We start from the raw sequence: 17,064 nt of genomic DNA, 5'->3' as shown, positions 1-17,064 counted from the left end.
GTCTAGGGCCACACCACCCTGAACGCCCCCGATCTCGTCTGGTCTCGGAAGCTAAGCAGGGTCGGGCCTGGTTAGTACTTGGATGGGAGACCGCCTGGGAATACCGGGTGCCACAGGCTGCTGCTTTTTTTTTTTTTTTTTTTTTTTTTTGCCTCTTGTTCTGTCCCCTTTCTGGGAGCGCGGCGGCGGCCCGGGGTGGGGGTCACCCCCACCCTCAGCGCGCGCGCGGTGCCTGGCGCCCCAGCCCGCACCGTGGGGCCTCCTCTTGTCCCAAGCCGCGACACCGCCGCCACGCGGCAGCATGCGTGGCATCTGGACTGTCAGGTCTCAGACCAAAGGTCTGCTCTGTGGGAACCGACACGCTGGAGGAAACCTTGAGAGTCTGAGAGGGGAGGGAGTTCCAGAAGAAGGCCAGGATGTCATTTTGAGGGAGTATGTGACCAGAACTCGTCCCGTTGCTTTTGGGGTTCTATGGGCTACACGCAGGAATCTTTGGTGGTGGCACCTGATGTTGGGGGATCCGGAGTCACACCCAGACCTGCTCCACAGGCCTCCTTTTACTTTTCTCTTCGGATTCATTATTTTTAAAAAGTGTCTCTTACCTCTAGGATTGCATTTTCTTTTCTCTCTCTTTTCAAGCAGATGATGGGAGTACAAGTATTCAGGTGACATGTGTTGCCCGTGCCGCCCTCCCCCCTGTGTTCTTTTTTTTTTTTTTTTTTGAGACAGAGTCTCGTTTTGCTGCCCAGGCTAGAGTGAGTGCCATGGCGTCAGCCTAGCTCACAGCAACCTCAATCTCCGGGCTCAAGCAATCCTGCTGCCTCAGCCTCCCGAGTAGTTGGGACTACAGGCATGCACCACCACGCCCGGCTGTGTTTTTCTATATATATTAGTTGGCCAATTAATTTCTCTCTATTTTTAGTAGAGACGGGGTCTCGCTCTTGCTCAGGCTGGTTTCGAACTCCTGACCTGGAGCAATCCGCCCGCCTCGGCCTCCCAGAGAGCTAGGATTACAGGCGTGAGCCACCGCGCCCGGCCCCCCCTGTGTTCTTATTCATATACCTCTCATGTTGTTCCAGCGTATTGTGGGGGTACCAATGTTAAGGTCGGGTGCCTTGCCCTCTCCAAGCCTCCCCCCTCGGGTCAGAGCTTCAAGTGCGCCCATCCCCCAGTCGGTGCGCACCCACCCCATGCCTAATGGATGTGTATGCCCCTCCCCTCCCCCCACCCGCCCGACACCCACCCGATGAAGGTGATTCCTCTCTGTCCACTTAGGCGTCCATCCGTTCGTACCAATTTGCTGGTGAGCGCGCTCACGTGGTGCTCGTGTGTCCATTCTTGGGATACTTGGCCTACTGGAACGGGTTCCAGCTCTGGCCAGGAGAACACGAGAGGCGCCCTCTCACCGCTGCTCCTCACAGCCGAATGGCACTCCGTGGTGTCCACGTGCCACATTTTATTGATGCACTCCTGGATGGATGGGCACTCGGGTCGCTTCCACGTCTTTGGGATTGTGAATTGTGCCCTAACTGTAACCCTAACCCTTACCCAGCCCGTCTCCTCTGCCCCTGCCTGACGCACTCCTCCCCGGCCAGGCCCGTCACTGTCCTGGGCCCCCGCCTGACCGGCTCCTCCCCGCCCGGCCTGTCACCGTCCTCTGCCCCTGTCTGACACGCTCCTTCCCGCCCGGCCTCTCACCGTCCTCGGCCCCTGCCTGACCGGCTCCTCCGTCACCTGGGCCTTCCAAGGGCTTGGTGTGGATGCTGCTTCCAGGAAGCCCTCCAGAAACCCGGCAGCAGGGTGGCCGCAGCAGTCTCCAGCAGCCGTCCCTAAGTCGCATGAGTGCGGGGGACGTGCCCCCGCTGTGCCGCGGGGGCCCAGCCTGGTGTCTTCCCTGAGGCCCTGCGGCTGCCGGCTGGGCTGCCGCTCCCCGCAAGGGGAGAGCCGCGGAGGTGGGGACCGCCTCCTGATGGGGACGTACACGCAGCTCTCCACGTCGGATTCCGGGGCTCTCTGTCCTGCCCGAAGGCCCAGCTGGCCTGCGGGTCCTTAGAGTGGCAAAAACCTCCGAAAACTGAGACTGAGGGTCCGGTGGGTGTCTGCACTTTTGTGCTGGGCACCCCAGGGAGGCCCGGGGGCTGGCTGGACAACGTGGTCTGCTGGGCGGGGGGGGGGGGTGTTGGAGGAGCAACTGATGCCCTTTGCACTTTGGGTAGCAAGAGTCTGAGGTGTCTCTGAGCCCTGTGCCCTGTGGGGGCGGGGCGGGGGGGAGGAGGAGGAGGAGGAGGAGGAGGTGGGAAGGGCGGGGCCTGCAGTCCTGTTCCCGGGGTGGCACGGCAAGTGGCTTCTTCCACAGGCTGCTTGGCCTGGGCTCCCTGCACCTGGGCCTTTGGAGGACCGGCCCTGTGCTTGCCAACACTTCCTGCAGGGACCCAGAGCTGGGAGGTGGCATCTCTCAGCCCTGGGTCGGGCAGAGCCCCAGCGGGCCATGCCCACAACCTCTCTCAGCACCGGTCCCCCAGAAGGCTCCTTTGGGACCAGGATTCTCTTGCGGTGACTCTTTAAGGTCTGGCCCCTGGATGGAGGGGCACCAGGAGTAGAGGAGCAGGAAGGGGAAGGGGGTGGCCATGCGAGGGGACACTTTGAGGCCAAGTCCCAGCTTCAGCCTGATCCTCCTGGGAACCCCGCTCTGAGACAAGGAGCCGGGCTTCGCATTCCCACAGCAGCCAGTCGTGGGCTGAGGACACCTGGGGCGTTGGGAACTCCCTGGCTTCTCCTTGGTTTAACATCTAGAGCTGCTTGTGAATCGCGCCGCCACACACACCCGAGCGCAGGTGTCTTCCGCACAGACTGCGGGCCTCGCTCTTCTGAATGCCGCTAGCTCGCCACCCACCCACGGGTGAACCTGGTCAGGGTGCTTTCTCTCAGGGGCAGACTCTTTTCCGGGCGGGCTACCGGTGTCTCTGTTTGCTCGTTTCTTTCTTCCATTTCGGGAAAGTCTTCCTTGCTGGCTGTGGAAATCTCCTATGCCTTCCCTCGCCTATTCTGTCAGCTTTAAAATTCTCTTTCAGTTGCCACCCTCACAGATGGATTAGGAAACTCTTTCCGGTGCACTCATTAGTGAAATGACCTCCAGGAAGCTGGAATCCAATATCTAATGGCCGATTTTTAGCGAGTCCACACGCCAGGGTGGTCGGGGTCCAATGCAGCCCCGGCCAGGCCCAGGCCCCTTGGACTGGGCCACAGGAGGACACGGAGGAGGGTCCCGGCCCCCACGAAGCGGTGCCGGCAGTTCTCCACGGGCTTGGGCGTTTTCCAGAGGTAGGAGATGGAGGGGACTGATTTCTTCAGCGCCCCCCAAACCACGCCACCCCACCCCACCCATGGGACACATCCCCAGAGAGAGACGCCCCATACACTGGCTGTGCCCCAGCCCTGGCCCGGGGGAATAGGCGGCAGCCCACACACAGGGCGAGGGGGGGGGCGCAGCTGAAAGGGGTTGTGGGGGAGGGCGGCCCCTGGCTGGGGTCAAAGGGCGAGCGTCCCGCGCGTGCGCAGTCAGCGGCAGCGACGCGCTGGGGGTGGGCAGCGGGTAGGTGAAGGAGGCCGGGCGAGGAGACGAGGGGGGCTGGGAGGGCTCCACCTTGGCGAGTCCAGCCGTGGAGGCGCATCTTGTGTGAGTGTGAGTGAGTGTGAGTGTGTGTGTGTGTGTATAGAGAGACAGCCCCCCCACCCCGCCCCGCCCCGCCCCGCCCCGCCCATCACCCCCGTCCCTGGGAGCCAGCGGGACCCGGCCGGCGAACTCAACCAGCCCGGCCCGGCCCGGCGCGGGGCCTGGGGCGGGAGGCGGCGGCGGGGAAGCCCAGAGAGGCTCGGCTTCTCGAGCGGGGCAGGGGCGCCCTCCGCCGCCGTCTAGGGCCACACCACCCTGAACGCCCCCGATCTCGTCTGGTCTCGGAAGCTAAGCAGGGTCGGGCCTGGTTAGTACTTGGATGGGAGACCGCCTGGGAATACCGGGTGCCACAGGCTGCTGCTTTTTTTTTTTTTTTTTTTTTTTTTTTTGCCTCTTGTTCTGTCCCCTTTCTGGGAGCGCGGCGGCGGCCCGGGGTGGGGGTCACCCCCACCCTCAGCGCGCGCGCGGTGCCTGGCGCCCCAGCCCGCACCGTGGGGCCTCCTCTTGTCCCAAGCCGCGACACCGCCGCCACGCGGCAGCATGCGTGGCATCTGGACTGTCAGGTCTCAGACCAAAGGTCTGCTCTGTGGGAACCGACACGCTGGAGGAAACCTTGAGAGTCTGAGAGGGGAGGGAGTTCCAGAAGAAGGCCAGGATGTCATTTTGAGGGAGTATGTGACCAGAACTCGTCCCGTTGCTTTTGGGGTTCTATGGGCTACACGCAGGAATCTTTGGTGGTGGCACCTGATGTTGGGGGATCCGGAGTCACACCCAGACCTGCTCCACAGGCCTCCTTTTACTTTTCTCTTCGGATTCATTATTTTTAAAAAGTGTCTCTTACCTCTAGGATTGCATTTTCTTTTCTCTCTCTTTTCAAGCAGATGATGGGAGTACAAGTATTCAGGTGACATGTGTTGCCCGTGCCGCCCTCCCCCCTGTGTTCTTTTTTTTTTTTTTTTTTTTGAGACAGAGTCTCGTTTTGCTGCCCAGGCTAGAGTGAGTGCCATGGCGTCAGCCTAGCTCACAGCAACCTCAATCTCCGGGCTCAAGCAATCCTGCTGCCTCAGCCTCCCGAGTAGTTGGGACTACAGGCATGCACCACCACGCCCGGCTGTGTTTTTCTATATATATTAGTTGGCCAATTAATTTCTCTCTATTTTTAGTAGAGACGGGGTCTCGCTCTTGCTCAGGCTGGTTTCGAACTCCTGACCTGGAGCAATCCGCCCGCCTCGGCCTCCCAGAGAGCTAGGATTACAGGCGTGAGCCACCGCGCCCGGCCCCCCCTGTGTTCTTATTCATATACCTCTCATGTTGTTCCAGCGTATTGTGGGGGTACCAATGTTAAGGTCGGGTGCCTTGCCCTCTCCAAGCCTCCCCCCTCGGGTCAGAGCTTCAAGTGCGCCCATCCCCCAGTCGGTGCGCACCCACCCCATGCCTAATGGATGTGTATGCCCCTCCCCTCCCCCCACCCGCCCGACACCCACCCGATGAAGGTGATTCCTCTCTGTCCACTTAGGCGTCCATCCGTTCGTACCAATTTGCTGGTGAGCGCGCTCACGTGGTGCTCGTGTGTCCATTCTTGGGATACTTGGCCTACTGGAACGGGTTCCAGCTCTGGCCAGGAGAACACGAGAGGCGCCCTCTCACCGCTGCTCCTCACAGCCGAATGGCACTCCGTGGTGTCCACGTGCCACATTTTATTGATGCACTCCTGGATGGATGGGCACTCGGGTCGCTTCCACGTCTTTGGGATTGTGAATTGTGCCCTAACTGTAACCCTAACCCTTACCCAGCCCGTCTCCTCTGCCCCTGCCTGACGCACTCCTCCCCGGCCAGGCCCGTCACTGTCCTGGGCCCCCGCCTGACCGGCTCCTCCCCGCCCGGCCTGTCACCGTCCTCTGCCCCTGTCTGACACGCTCCTTCCCGCCCGGCCTCTCACCGTCCTCGGCCCCTGCCTGACCGGCTCCTCCGTCACCTGGGCCTTCCAAGGGCTTGGTGTGGATGCTGCTTCCAGGAAGCCCTCCAGAAACCCGGCAGCAGGGTGGCCGCAGCAGTCTCCAGCAGCCGTCCCTAAGTCGCGTGAGTGCGGGGGACGTGCCCCCGCTGTGCCGCGGGGGCCCAGCCTGGTGTCTTCCCTGAGGCCCTGCGGCTGCCGGCTGGGCTGCCGCTCCCCGCAAGGGGAGAGCCGCGGAGGTGGGGACCGCCTCCTGATGGGGACGTACACGCAGCTCTCCACGTCGGATTCCGGGGCTCTCTGTCCTGCCCGAAGGCCCAGCTGGCCTGCGGGTCCTTAGAGTGGCAAAAACCTCCGAAAACTGAGACTGAGGGTCCGGTGGGTGTCTGCACTTTTGTGCTGGGCACCCCAGGGAGGCCCGGGGGCTGGCTGGACAACGTGGTCTGCTGGGCGGGGGGGGGGGGTGTTGGAGGAGCAACTGATGCCCTTTGCACTTTGGGTAGCAAGAGTCTGAGGTGTCTCTGAGCCCTGTGCCCTGTGGGGGCGGGGCGGGGGGGAGGAGGAGGAGGAGGAGGAGGAGGTGGGAAGGGCGGGGCCTGCAGTCCTGTTCCCGGGGTGGCACGGCAAGTGGCTTCTTCCACAGGCTGCTTGGCCTGGGCTCCCTGCACCTGGGCCTTTGGAGGACCGGCCCTGTGCTTGCCAACACTTCCTGCAGGGACCCAGAGCTGGGAGGTGGCATCTCTCAGCCCTGGGTCGGGCAGAGCCCCAGCGGGCCATGCCCACAACCTCTCTCAGCACCGGTCCCCCAGAAGGCTCCTTTGGGACCAGGATTCTCTTGCGGTGACTCTTTAAGGTCTGGCCCCTGGATGGAGGGGCACCAGGAGTAGAGGAGCAGGAAGGGGAAGGGGGTGGCCATGCGAGGGGACACTTTGAGGCCAAGTCCCAGCTTCAGCCTGATCCTCCTGGGAACCCCGCTCTGAGACAAGGAGCCGGGCTTCGCATTCCCACAGCAGCCAGTCGTGGGCTGAGGACACCTGGGGCGTTGGGAACTCCCTGGCTTCTCCTTGGTTTAACATCTAGAGCTGCTTGTGAATCGCGCCGCCACACACACCCGAGCGCAGGTGTCTTCCGCACAGACTGCGGGCCTCGCTCTTCTGAATGCCGCTAGCTCGCCACCCACCCACGGGTGAACCTGGTCAGGGTGCTTTCTCTCAGGGGCAGACTCTTTTCCGGGCGGGCTACCGGTGTCTCTGTTTGCTCGTTTCTTTCTTCCATTTCGGGACAGTCTTCCTTGCTGGGTGTGGAAATCTCCTATGCCTTCCCTCGCCTATTCTGTCAGCTTTAAAATTCTCTTTCAGTTGCCACCCTCACAGATGGATTAGGAAACTCTTTCCGGTGCACTCATTAGTGAAATGACCTCCAGGAAGCTGGAATCCAATATCTAATGGCCGATTTTTAGCGAGTCCACACGCCAGGGTGGTCGGGGTCCAATGCAGCCCCGGCCAGGCCCAGGCCCCTTGGACTGGGCCACAGGAGGACACGGAGGAGGGTCCCGGCCCCCACGAAGCGGTGCCGGCAGTTCTCCACGGGCTTGGGCGTTTTCCAGAGGTAGGAGATGGAGGGGACTGATTTCTTCAGCGCCCCCCAAACCACGCCACCCCACCCCACCCATGGGACACATCCCCAGAGAGAGACGCCCCATACACTGGCTGTGCCCCAGCCCTGGCCCGGGGGAATAGGCGGCAGCCCACCCACAGGGCGAGGGGGGGGGCGCAGCTGAAAGGGGTTGTGGGGGAGGGCGGCCCCTGGCTGGGGTCAAAGGGCGAGCGTCCCGCGCGTGCGCAGTCAGCGGCAGCGACGCGCTGGGGGTGGGCAGCGGGTAGGTGAAGGAGGCCGGGCGAGGAGACGAGGGGGGCTGGGAGGGCTCCACCTTGGCGAGTCCAGCCGTGGAGGCGCATCTTGTGTGAGTGTGAGTGAGTGTGAGTGTGTGTGTGTGTGTATAGAGAGACAGCCCCCCCACCCCGCCCCGCCCCGCCCCGCCCCGCCCATCACCCCCGTCCCTGGGAGCCAGCGGGACCCGGCCCGCGAACTCAACCAGCCCGGCCCGGCCCGGCGCGGGGCCTGGGGCGGGAGGCGGCGGCGGGGAAGCCCAGAGAGGCTCGGCTTCTCGAGCGGGGCAGGGGCGCCCTCCGCCGCCGTCTAGGGCCACACCACCCTGAACGCCCCCGATCTCGTCTGGTCTCGGAAGCTAAGCAGGGTCGGGCCTGGTTAGTACTTGGATGGGAGACCGCCTGGGAATACCGGGTGCCACAGGCTGCTGCTTTTTTTTTTTTTTTTTTTTTTTTTTGCCTCTTGTTCTGTCCCCTTTCTGGGAGCGCGGCGGCGGCCCGGGGTGGGGGTCACCCCCACCCTCAGCGCGCGCGCGGTGCCTGGCGCCCCAGCCCGCACCGTGGGGCCTCCTCTTGTCCCAAGCCGCGACACCGCCGCCACGCGGCAGCATGCGTGGCATCTGGACTGTCAGGTCTCAGACCAAAGGTCTGCTCTGTGGGAACCGACACGCTGGAGGAAACCTTGAGAGTCTGAGAGGGGAGGGAGTTCCAGAAGAAGGCCAGGATGTCATTTTGAGGGAGTATGTGACCAGAACTCGTCCCGTTGCTTTTGGGGTTCTATGGGCTACACGCAGGAATCTTTGGTGGTGGCACCTGATGTTGGGGGATCCGGAGTCACACCCAGACCTGCTCCACAGGCCTCCTTTTACTTTTCTCTTCGGATTCATTATTTTTAAAAAGTGTCTCTTACCTCTAGGATTGCATTTTCTTTTCTCTCTCTTTTCAAGCAGATGATGGGAGTACAAGTATTCAGGTGACATGTGTTGCCCGTGCCGCCCTCCCCCCTGTGTTCTTTTTTTTTTTTTTTTTTTTGAGACAGAGTCTCGTTTTGCTGCCCAGGCTAGAGTGAGTGCCATGGCGTCAGCCTAGCTCACAGCAACCTCAATCTCCGGGCTCAAGCAATCCTGCTGCCTCAGCCTCCCGAGTAGTTGGGACTACAGGCATGCACCACCACGCCCGGCTGTGTTTTTCTATATATATTAGTTGGCCAATTAATTTCTCTCTATTTTTAGTAGAGACGGGGTCTCGCTCTTGCTCAGGCTGGTTTCGAACTCCTGACCTGGAGCAATCCGCCCGCCTCGGCCTCCCAGAGAGCTAGGATTACAGGCGTGAGCCACCGCGCCCGGCCCCCCCTGTGTTCTTATTCATATACCTCTCATGTTGTTCCAGCGTATTGTGGGGGTACCAATGTTAAGGTCGGGTGCCTTGCCCTCTCCAAGCCTCCCCCCTCGGGTCAGAGCTTCAAGTGCGCCCATCCCCCAGTCGGTGCGCACCCACCCCATGCCTAATGGATGTGTATGCCCCTCCCCTCCCCCCACCCGCCCGACACCCACCCGATGAAGGTGATTCCTCTCTGTCCACTTAGGCGTCCATCCGTTCGTACCAATTTGCTGGTGAGCGCGCTCACGTGGTGCTCGTGTGTCCATTCTTGGGATACTTGGCCTACTGGAACGGGTTCCAGCTCTGGCCAGGAGAACACGAGAGGCGCCCTCTCACCGCTGCTCCTCACAGCCGAATGGCACTCCGTGGTGTCCACGTGCCACATTTTATTGATGCACTCCTGGATGGATGGGCACTCGGGTCGCTTCCACGTCTTTGGGATTGTGAATTGTGCCCTAACTGTAACCCTAACCCTTACCCAGCCCGTCTCCTCTGCCCCTGCCTGACGCACTCCTCCCCGGCCAGGCCCGTCACTGTCCTGGGCCCCCGCCTGACCGGCTCCTCCCCGCCCGGCCTGTCACCGTCCTCTGCCCCTGTCTGACACGCTCCTTCCCGCCCGGCCTCTCACCGTCCTCGGCCCCTGCCTGACCGGCTCCTCCGTCGCCTGGGCCTTCCAAGGGCTTGGTGTGGATGCTGCTTCCAGGAAGCCCTCCAGAAACCCGGCAGCAGGGTGGCCGCAGCAGTCTCCAGCAGCCGTCCCTAAGTCGCGTGAGTGCGGGGGACGTGCCCCCGCTGTGCCGCGGGGGCCCAGCCTGGTGTCTTCCCTGAGGCCCTGCGGCTGCCGGCTGGGCTGCCGCTCCCCGCAAGGGGAGAGCCGCGGAGGTGGGGACCGCCTCCTGATGGGGACGTACACGCAGCTCTCCACGTCGGATTCCGGGGCTCTCTGTCCTGCCCGAAGGCCCAGCTGGCCTGCGGGTCCTTAGAGTGGCAAAAACCTCCGAAAACTGAGACTGAGGGTCCGGTGGGTGTCTGCACTTTTGTGCTGGGCACCCCAGGGAGGCCCGGGGGCTGGCTGGACAACGTGGTCTGCTGGGCGGGGGGGGGGGTGTTGGAGGAGCAACTGATGCCCTTTGCACTTTGGGTAGCAAGAGTCTGAGGTGTCTCTGAGCCCTGTGCCCTGTGGGGGCGGGGCGGGGGGGAGGAGGAGGAGGAGGAGGAGGAGGTGGGAAGGGCCGGGGCCTGCAGTCCTGTTCCCGGGGGTGGCACGGCAAGTGGCTTCTTCCACAGGCTGCTTGGCCTGGGCTCCCTGCACCTGGGCCTTTGGAGGACCGGCCCTGTGCTTGCCAACACTTCCTGCAGGGACCCAGAGCTGGGAGGTGGCATCTCTCAGCCCTGCGTCGGGCAGAGCCCCAGCGGGCCATGCCCACAACCTCTCTCAGCACCGGTCCCCCAGAAGGCTCCTTTGGGACCAGGATTCTCTTGCGGTGACTCTTTAAGGTCTGGCCCCTGGATGGAGGGGCACCAGGAGTAGAGGAGCAGGAAGGGGAAGGGGGTGGCCATGCGAGGGGACACTTTGAGGCCAAGTCCCAGCTTCAGCCTGATCCTCCTGGGAACCCCGCTCTGAGACAAGGAGCCGGGCTTCGCATTCCCACAGCAGCCAGTCGTGGGCTGAGGACACCTGGGGCGTTGGGAACTCCCTGGCTTCTCCTTGGTTTAACGTCTAGAGCTGCTTGGGAATCGCGCCGCCACACACACCCGAGCGCAGGTGTCTTCCGCACAGACTGCGGGCCTCGCTCTTCTGAATGCCGCTAGCTCGCCACCCACCCACGGGTGAACCTGGTCAGGGTGCTTTCTCTCAGGGGCAGACTCTTTTCCGGGCGGGCTACCGGTGTCTCTGTTTGCTCGTTTCTTTCTTCCATTTCGGGAAAGTCTTCCTTGCTGGCTGTGGAAATCTCCTATGCCTTCCCTCGCCTATTCTGTCAGCTTTAAAATTCTCTTTCAGTTGCCACCCTCACAGATGGATTAGGAAACTCTTTCCGGTGCACTCATTAGTGAAATGACCTCCAGGAAGCTGGAATCCAATATCTAATGGCCGATTTTTAGCGAGTCCACACGCCAGGGTGGTCGGGGTCCAATGCAGCCCCGGCCAGGCCCAGGCCCCTTGGACTGGGCCACAGGAGGACACGGAGGAGGGTCCCGGCCCCCACGAAGCGGTGCCGGCAGTTCTCCACGGGCTTGGGCGTTTTCCAGAGGTAGGAGATGGAGGGGACTGATTTCTTCAGCGCCCCCCAAACCACGCCACCCCACCCCACCCATGGGACACATCCCCAGAGAGAGACGCCCCATACACTGGCTGTGCCCCAGCCCTGGCCCGGGGGAATAGGCGGCAGCCCACCCACAGGGCCAGGGGGGGGCGCAGCTGAAAGGGGTTGTGGGGGAGGGCGGCCCCTGGCTGGGGTCAAAGGGCGAGCGTCCCGCGCGTGCGCAGTCAGCGGCAGCGACGCGCTGGGGGTGGGCAGCGGGTAGGTGAAGGAGGCCGGGCGAGGAGACGAGGGGGGCTGGGAGGGCTCCACCTTGGCGAGTCCAGCCGTGGAGGCGCATCTTGTGTGAGTGTGAGTGAGTGTGAGTGTGTGTGTGTGTGTATAGAGAGACAGCCCCCCACCCCGCCCCGCCCCGCCCATCACCCCCGACCCTGGGAGCCCGCGGGACCCGGCCGGCCCGGCCCGGCCCGGCGCGGGGCCTGGGGCGGGAGGCGGCGGCGGGGAAGCCCAGAGAGGCTCGGCTTCTCGAGCGGGGCAGGGGCGCCCTCCGCCGCCGTCTAGGGCCACACCACCCTGAACGCCCCCGATCTCGTCTGGTCTCGGAAGCTAAGCAGGGTCGGGCCTGGTTAGTACTTGGATGGGAGACCGCCTGGGAATACCGGGTGCCACAGGCTGCTGCTTTTTTTTTTTTTTTTTTTTTTTTTTGCCTCTTGTTCTGTCCCCTTTCTGGGAGCGCGGCGGCGGCCCGGGGTGGGGGTCACCCCCACCCTCAGCGCGCGCGCGGTGCCTGGCGCCCCAGCCCGCACCGTGGGGCCTCCTCTTGTCCCAAGCCGCGACACCGCCGCCACGCGGCAGCATGCGTGGCATCTGGACTGTCAGGTCTCAGACCAAAGGTCTGCTCTGTGGGAACCGACACGCTGGAGGAAACCTTGAGAGTCTGAGAGGGGAGGGAGTTCCAGAAGAAGGCCAGGATGTCATTTTGAGGGAGTATGTGACCAGAACTCGTCCCGTTGCTTTTGGGGTTCTATGGGCTACACGCAGGAATCTTTGGTGGTGGCACCTGATGTTGGGGGATCCGGAGTCACACCCAGACCTGCTCCACAGGCCTCCTTTTACTTTTCTCTTCGGATTCATTATTTTTAAAAAGTGTCTCTTACCTCTAGGATTGCATTTTCTTTTCTCTCTCTTTTCAAGCAGATGATGGGAGTACAAGTATTCAGGTGACATGTGTTGCCCGTGCCGCCCTCCCCCCTGTGTTCTTTTTTTTTTTTTTTTTTTTGAGACAGAGTCTCGTTTTGCTGCCCAGGCTAGAGTGAGTGCCATGGCGTCAGCCTAGCTCACAGCAACCTCAATCTCCGGGCTCAAGCAATCCTGCTGCCTCAGCCTCCCGAGTAGTTGGGACTACAGGCATGCACCACCACGCCCGGCTGTGTTTTTCTATATATATTAGTTGGCCAATTAATTTCTCTCTATTTTTAGTAGAGACGGGGTCTCGCTCTTGCTCAGGCTGGTTTCGAACTCCTGACCTGGAGCAATCCGCCCGCCTCGGCCTCCCAGAGAGCTAGGATTACAGGCGTGAGCCACCGCGCCCGGCCCCCCCTGTGTTCTTATTCATATACCTCTCATGTTGTTCCAGCGTATTGTGGGGGTACCAATGTTAAGGTCGGGTGCCTTGCCCTCTCCAAGCCTCCCCCCTCGGGTCAGAGCTTCAAGTGCGCCCATCCCCCAGTCGGTGCGCACCCACCCCATGCCTAATGGATGTGTATGCCCCTCCCCTCCCCCCACCCGCCCGACACCCACCCGATGAAGGTGATTCCTCTCTGTCCACTTAGGCGTCCATCCGTTCGTACCAATTTGCTGGTGAGCGCGCTCACGTGGTGCTCGTGTGTCCATTCTTGGGATACTTGGCCTACTGGAACGGGTTCCAGCTCTGGCCAGGAGAACACGAGAGGCGCCCTCTCACCGCTGCTCCTCACAGCCGAATGGCACTCCGTGGTGTCCACGTGCCACATTTTATTGATGCACTCCTGGATGGATGGGCACTCGGGTCGCTTCCACGTCTTTGGGATTGTGAATTGTGCCCTAACTGTAACCCTAACCCTTACCCAGCCCGTCTCCTCTGCCCCTGCCTGACGCACTCCTCCCCGGCCAGGCCCGTCACTGTCCTGGGCCCCCGCCTGACCGGCTCCTCCCCGCCCGGCCTGTCACCGTCCTCTGCCCCTGTCTGACACGCTCCTTCCCGCCCGGCCTCTCACCGTCCTCGGCCCCTGCCTGACCGGCTCCTCCGTCGCCTGGGCCTTCCAAGGGCTTGGTGTGGATGCTGCTTCCAGGAAGCCCTCCAGAAACCCGGCAGCAGGGTGGCCGCAGCAGTCTCCAGCAGCCGTCCCTAAGTCGCGTGAGTGCGGGGGACGTGCCCCCGCTGTGCCGCGGGGGCCCAGCCTGGTGTCTTCCCTGAGGCCCTGCGGCTGCCGGCTGGGCTGCCGCTCCCCGCAAGGGGAGAGCCGCGGAGGTGGGGACCGCCTCCTGATGGGGACGTACACGCAGCTCTCCACGTCGGATTCCGGGGCTCTCTGTCCTGCCCGAAGGCCCAGCTGGCCTGCGGGTCCTTAGAGTGGCAAAAACCTCCGAAAACTGAGACTGAGGGTCCGGTGGGTGTCTGCACTTTTGTGCTGGGCACCCCAGGGAGGCCCGGGGGCTGGCTGGACAACGTGGTCTGCTGGGCGGGGGGGGGGGTGTTGGAGGAGCAACTGATGCCCTTTGCACTTTGGGTAGCAAGAGTCTGAGGTGTCTCTGAGCCCTGTGCCCTGTGGGGGCGGGGCGGGGGGGAGGAGGAGGAGGAGGAGGAGGAGGTGGGAAGGGCGGGGCCTGCAGTCCTGTTCCCGGGGTGGCACGGCAAGTGGCTTCTTCCACAGGCTGCTTGGCCTGGGCTCCCTGCACCTGGGCCTTTGGAGGACCGGCCCTGTGCTTGCCAACACTTCCTGCAGGGACCCAGAGCTGGGAGGTGGCATCTCTCAGCCCTGGGTCGGGCAGAGCCCCAGCGGGCCATGCCCACAACCTCTCTCAGCACCGGTCCCCCAGAAGGCTCCTTTGGGACCAGGATTCTCTTGCGGTGACTCTTTAAGGTCTGGCCCCTGGATGGAGGGGCACCAGGAGTAGAGGAGCAGGAAGGGGAAGGGGGTGGCCATGCGAGGGGACACTTTGAGGCCAAGTCCCAGCTTCAGCCTGATCCTCCTGGGAACCCCGCTCTGAGACAAGGAGCCGGGCTTCGCATTCCCACAGCAGCCAGTCGTGGGCTGAGGACACCTGGGGCGTTGGGAACTCCCTGGCTTCTCCTTGGTTTAACATCTAGAGCTGCTTGTGAATCGCGCCGCCACACACACCCGAGCGCAGGTGTCTTCCGCACAGACTGCGGGCCTCGCTCTTCTGAATGCCGCTAGCTCGCCACCCACCCACGGGTGAACCTGGTCAGGGTGCTTTCTCTCAGGGGCAGACTCTTTTCCGGGCGGGCTACCGGTGTCTCTGTTTGCTCGTTTCTTTCTTCCATTTCGGGAAAGTCTTCCTTGCTGGCTGTGGAAATCTCCTATGCCTTCCCTCGCCTATTCTGTCAGCTTTAAAATTCTCTTTCAGTTGCCACCCTCACAGATGGATTAGGAAACTCTTTCCGGTGCACTCATTAGTGAAATGACCTCCAGGAAGCTGGAATCCAATATCTAATGGCCGATTTTTAGCGAGTCCACACGCCAGGGTGGTCGGGGTCCAATGCAGCCCCGGCCAGGCCCAGGCCCCTTGGACTGGGCCACAGGAGGACACTGAGGAGGGTCCCGGCCCCCACGAAGCGGTGCCGGCAGTTCTCCACGGGCTTGGGCGTTTTCCAGAGGTAGGAGATGGAGGGGACTGATTTCTTCAGCGCCCCCCAAACCACGCCACCCCACCAAACCCATGGGACACATCCCCAGAGAGAGACGCCCCATACACTGGCTGTGCCCCAGCCCTGGCCCGGGGGAATAGGCGGCAGCCCACACACAGGGCGAGGGGGGGGGCGCAGCTGAAAGGGGTTGTGGGGGAGGGCGGCCCCTGGCTGGGGTCAAAGGGCGAGCGTCCCGCGCGTGCGCAGTCAGCGGCAGCGACGCGCTGGGGGTGGGCAGCGGGTAGGTGAAGGAGGCCGGGCGAGGAGACGAGGGGGGCTGGGAGGGCTCCACCTTGGCGAGTCCAGCCGTGGAGGCGCATCTTGTGTGAGTGTGAGTGTGAGTGTGTGTGTGTGTGTGTAGAGAGAGACAGCCCCCCACCCCGCCCCGCCCCGCCCCGCCCCGCCCATCACCCCGGACCCTGGGAGCCCGCGGGACCAGGCCGGCCCGGCCCGGCCCGGCGTGGGGCCTGGGGCGGGAGGCGGCGGCGGGGAAGCCCAGAGAGGCTCGGCTTCTCGAGCGGGGCAGGGGCGCCCTCCGCCGCCGTCTAGGGCCACACCACCCTGAACGCCCCCGATCTCGTCTGGTCTCGGAAGCTAAGCAGGGTCGGGCCTGGTTAGTACTTGGATGGGAGACCGCCTGGGAATACCGGGTGCCACAGGCTGCTGCTTTTTTTTTTTTTTTTTTTTTTTTTTTGCCTCTTGTTCTGTCCCCTTTCTGGGAGCGCGGCGGCGGCCCGGGGTGGGGGTCACCCCCACCCTCAGCGCGCGCGCGGTGCCTGGCGCCCCAGCCCGCACCGTGGGGCCTCCTCTTGTCCCAAGCCGCGACACCGCCGCCACGCGGCAGCATGCGTGGCATCTGGACTGTCAGGTCTCAGACCAAAGGTCTGCTCTGTGGGAACCGACACGCTGGAGGAAACCTTGAGAGTCTGAGAGGGGAGGGAGTTCCAGAAGAAGGCCAGGATGTCATTTTGAGGGAGTATGTGACCAGAACTCGTCCCGTTGCTTTTGGGGTTCTATGGGCTACACGCAGGAATCTTTGGTGGTGGCACCTGATGTTGGGGGATCCGGAGTCACACCCAGACCTGCTCCACAGGCCTCCTTTTACTTTTCTCTTCGGATTCATTATTTTTAAAAAGTGTCTCTTACCTCTAGGATTGCATTTTCTTTTCTCTCTCTTTTCAAGCAGATGATGGGAGTACAAGTATTCAGGTGACATGTGTTGCCCGTGCCGCCCTCCCCCCTGTGTTCTTTTTTTTTTTTTTTTTTTTTGAGACAGAGTCTCGTTTTGCTGCCCAGGCTAGAGTGAGTGCCATGGCGTCAGCCTAGCTCACAGCAACCTCAATCTCCGGGCTCAAGCAATCCTGCTGCCTCAGCCTCCCGAGTAGTTGGGACTACAGGCATGCACCACCACGCCCGGCTGTGTTTTTCTATATATATTAGTTGGCCAATTAATTTCTCTCTATTTTTAGTAGAGACGGGGTCTCGCTCTTGCTCAGGCTGGTTTCGAACTCCTGACCTGGAGCAATCCGCCCGCCTCGGCCTCCCAGAGAGCTAGGATTACAGGCGTGAGCCACCGCGCCCGGCCCCCCCTGTGTTCTTATTCATATACCTCTCATGTTGTTCCAGCGTATTGTGGGGGTACCAATGTTAAGGTCGGGTGCCTTGCCCTCTCCAAGCCTCCCCCCTCGGGTCAGAGCTTCAAGTGCGCCCATCCCCCAGTCGGTGCGCACCCACCCCATGCCTAATGGATGTGTATGCCCCTCCCCTCCCCCCACCCGCCCGACACCCACCCGATGAAGGTGATTCCTCTCTGTCCACTTAGGCGTCCATCCGTTCGTACCAATTTGCTGGTGAGCGCGCTCACGTGGTGCTCGTGTGTCCATTCTTGGGATACTTGGCCTACTGGAACGGGTTCCAGCTCTGGCCAGGAGAACACGAGAGGCGCCCTCTCACCGCTGCTCCTCACAGCCGAATGGCACTCCGTGGTGTCCACGTGCCAC

The 17,064-nt window shown here is 62.3% G+C and overlaps 5 non-coding genes across 5 annotated transcripts; all 5 read left to right on the top strand.

Annotated features, from left to right (window-relative positions):
* Positions 1-119, top strand: LOC142861241 (5S ribosomal RNA). The gene has a single exon (XR_012912608.1). It is a non-coding gene; the product is annotated as a 5S ribosomal RNA (ribosomal RNA).
* A 3,791-nt stretch (positions 120-3,910) lies between these two features.
* On the top strand, positions 3,911-4,029 carry LOC142861239 (5S ribosomal RNA). The gene has a single exon (XR_012912606.1). It is a non-coding gene; the product is annotated as a 5S ribosomal RNA (ribosomal RNA).
* Positions 4,030-7,824: 3,795 nt separating this feature from the next.
* Positions 7,825-7,943, top strand: LOC142861238 (5S ribosomal RNA). The gene has a single exon (XR_012912605.1). It is a non-coding gene; the product is annotated as a 5S ribosomal RNA (ribosomal RNA).
* Positions 7,944-11,712: 3,769 nt separating this feature from the next.
* On the top strand, positions 11,713-11,831 carry LOC142861237 (5S ribosomal RNA). Its single transcript, XR_012912604.1, has one exon. It is a non-coding gene; the product is annotated as a 5S ribosomal RNA (ribosomal RNA).
* Positions 11,832-15,607: 3,776 nt separating this feature from the next.
* LOC142861236 (5S ribosomal RNA) lies at positions 15,608-15,726 on the top strand. Its single transcript, XR_012912603.1, has one exon. It is a non-coding gene; the product is annotated as a 5S ribosomal RNA (ribosomal RNA).
* The last annotated feature ends 1,338 nt before the right edge of the window (positions 15,727-17,064 follow it).

This window comes from Microcebus murinus, chromosome 16, assembly GCF_040939455.1.
Source record: "Microcebus murinus isolate Inina chromosome 16, M.murinus_Inina_mat1.0, whole genome shotgun sequence".
Classification (NCBI taxonomy): domain Eukaryota; kingdom Metazoa; phylum Chordata; class Mammalia; order Primates; family Cheirogaleidae; genus Microcebus; species Microcebus murinus.
Note: the sequence above shows the minus strand (reverse complement) of the source record. Positions and strands in the feature narration are given on the sequence as shown.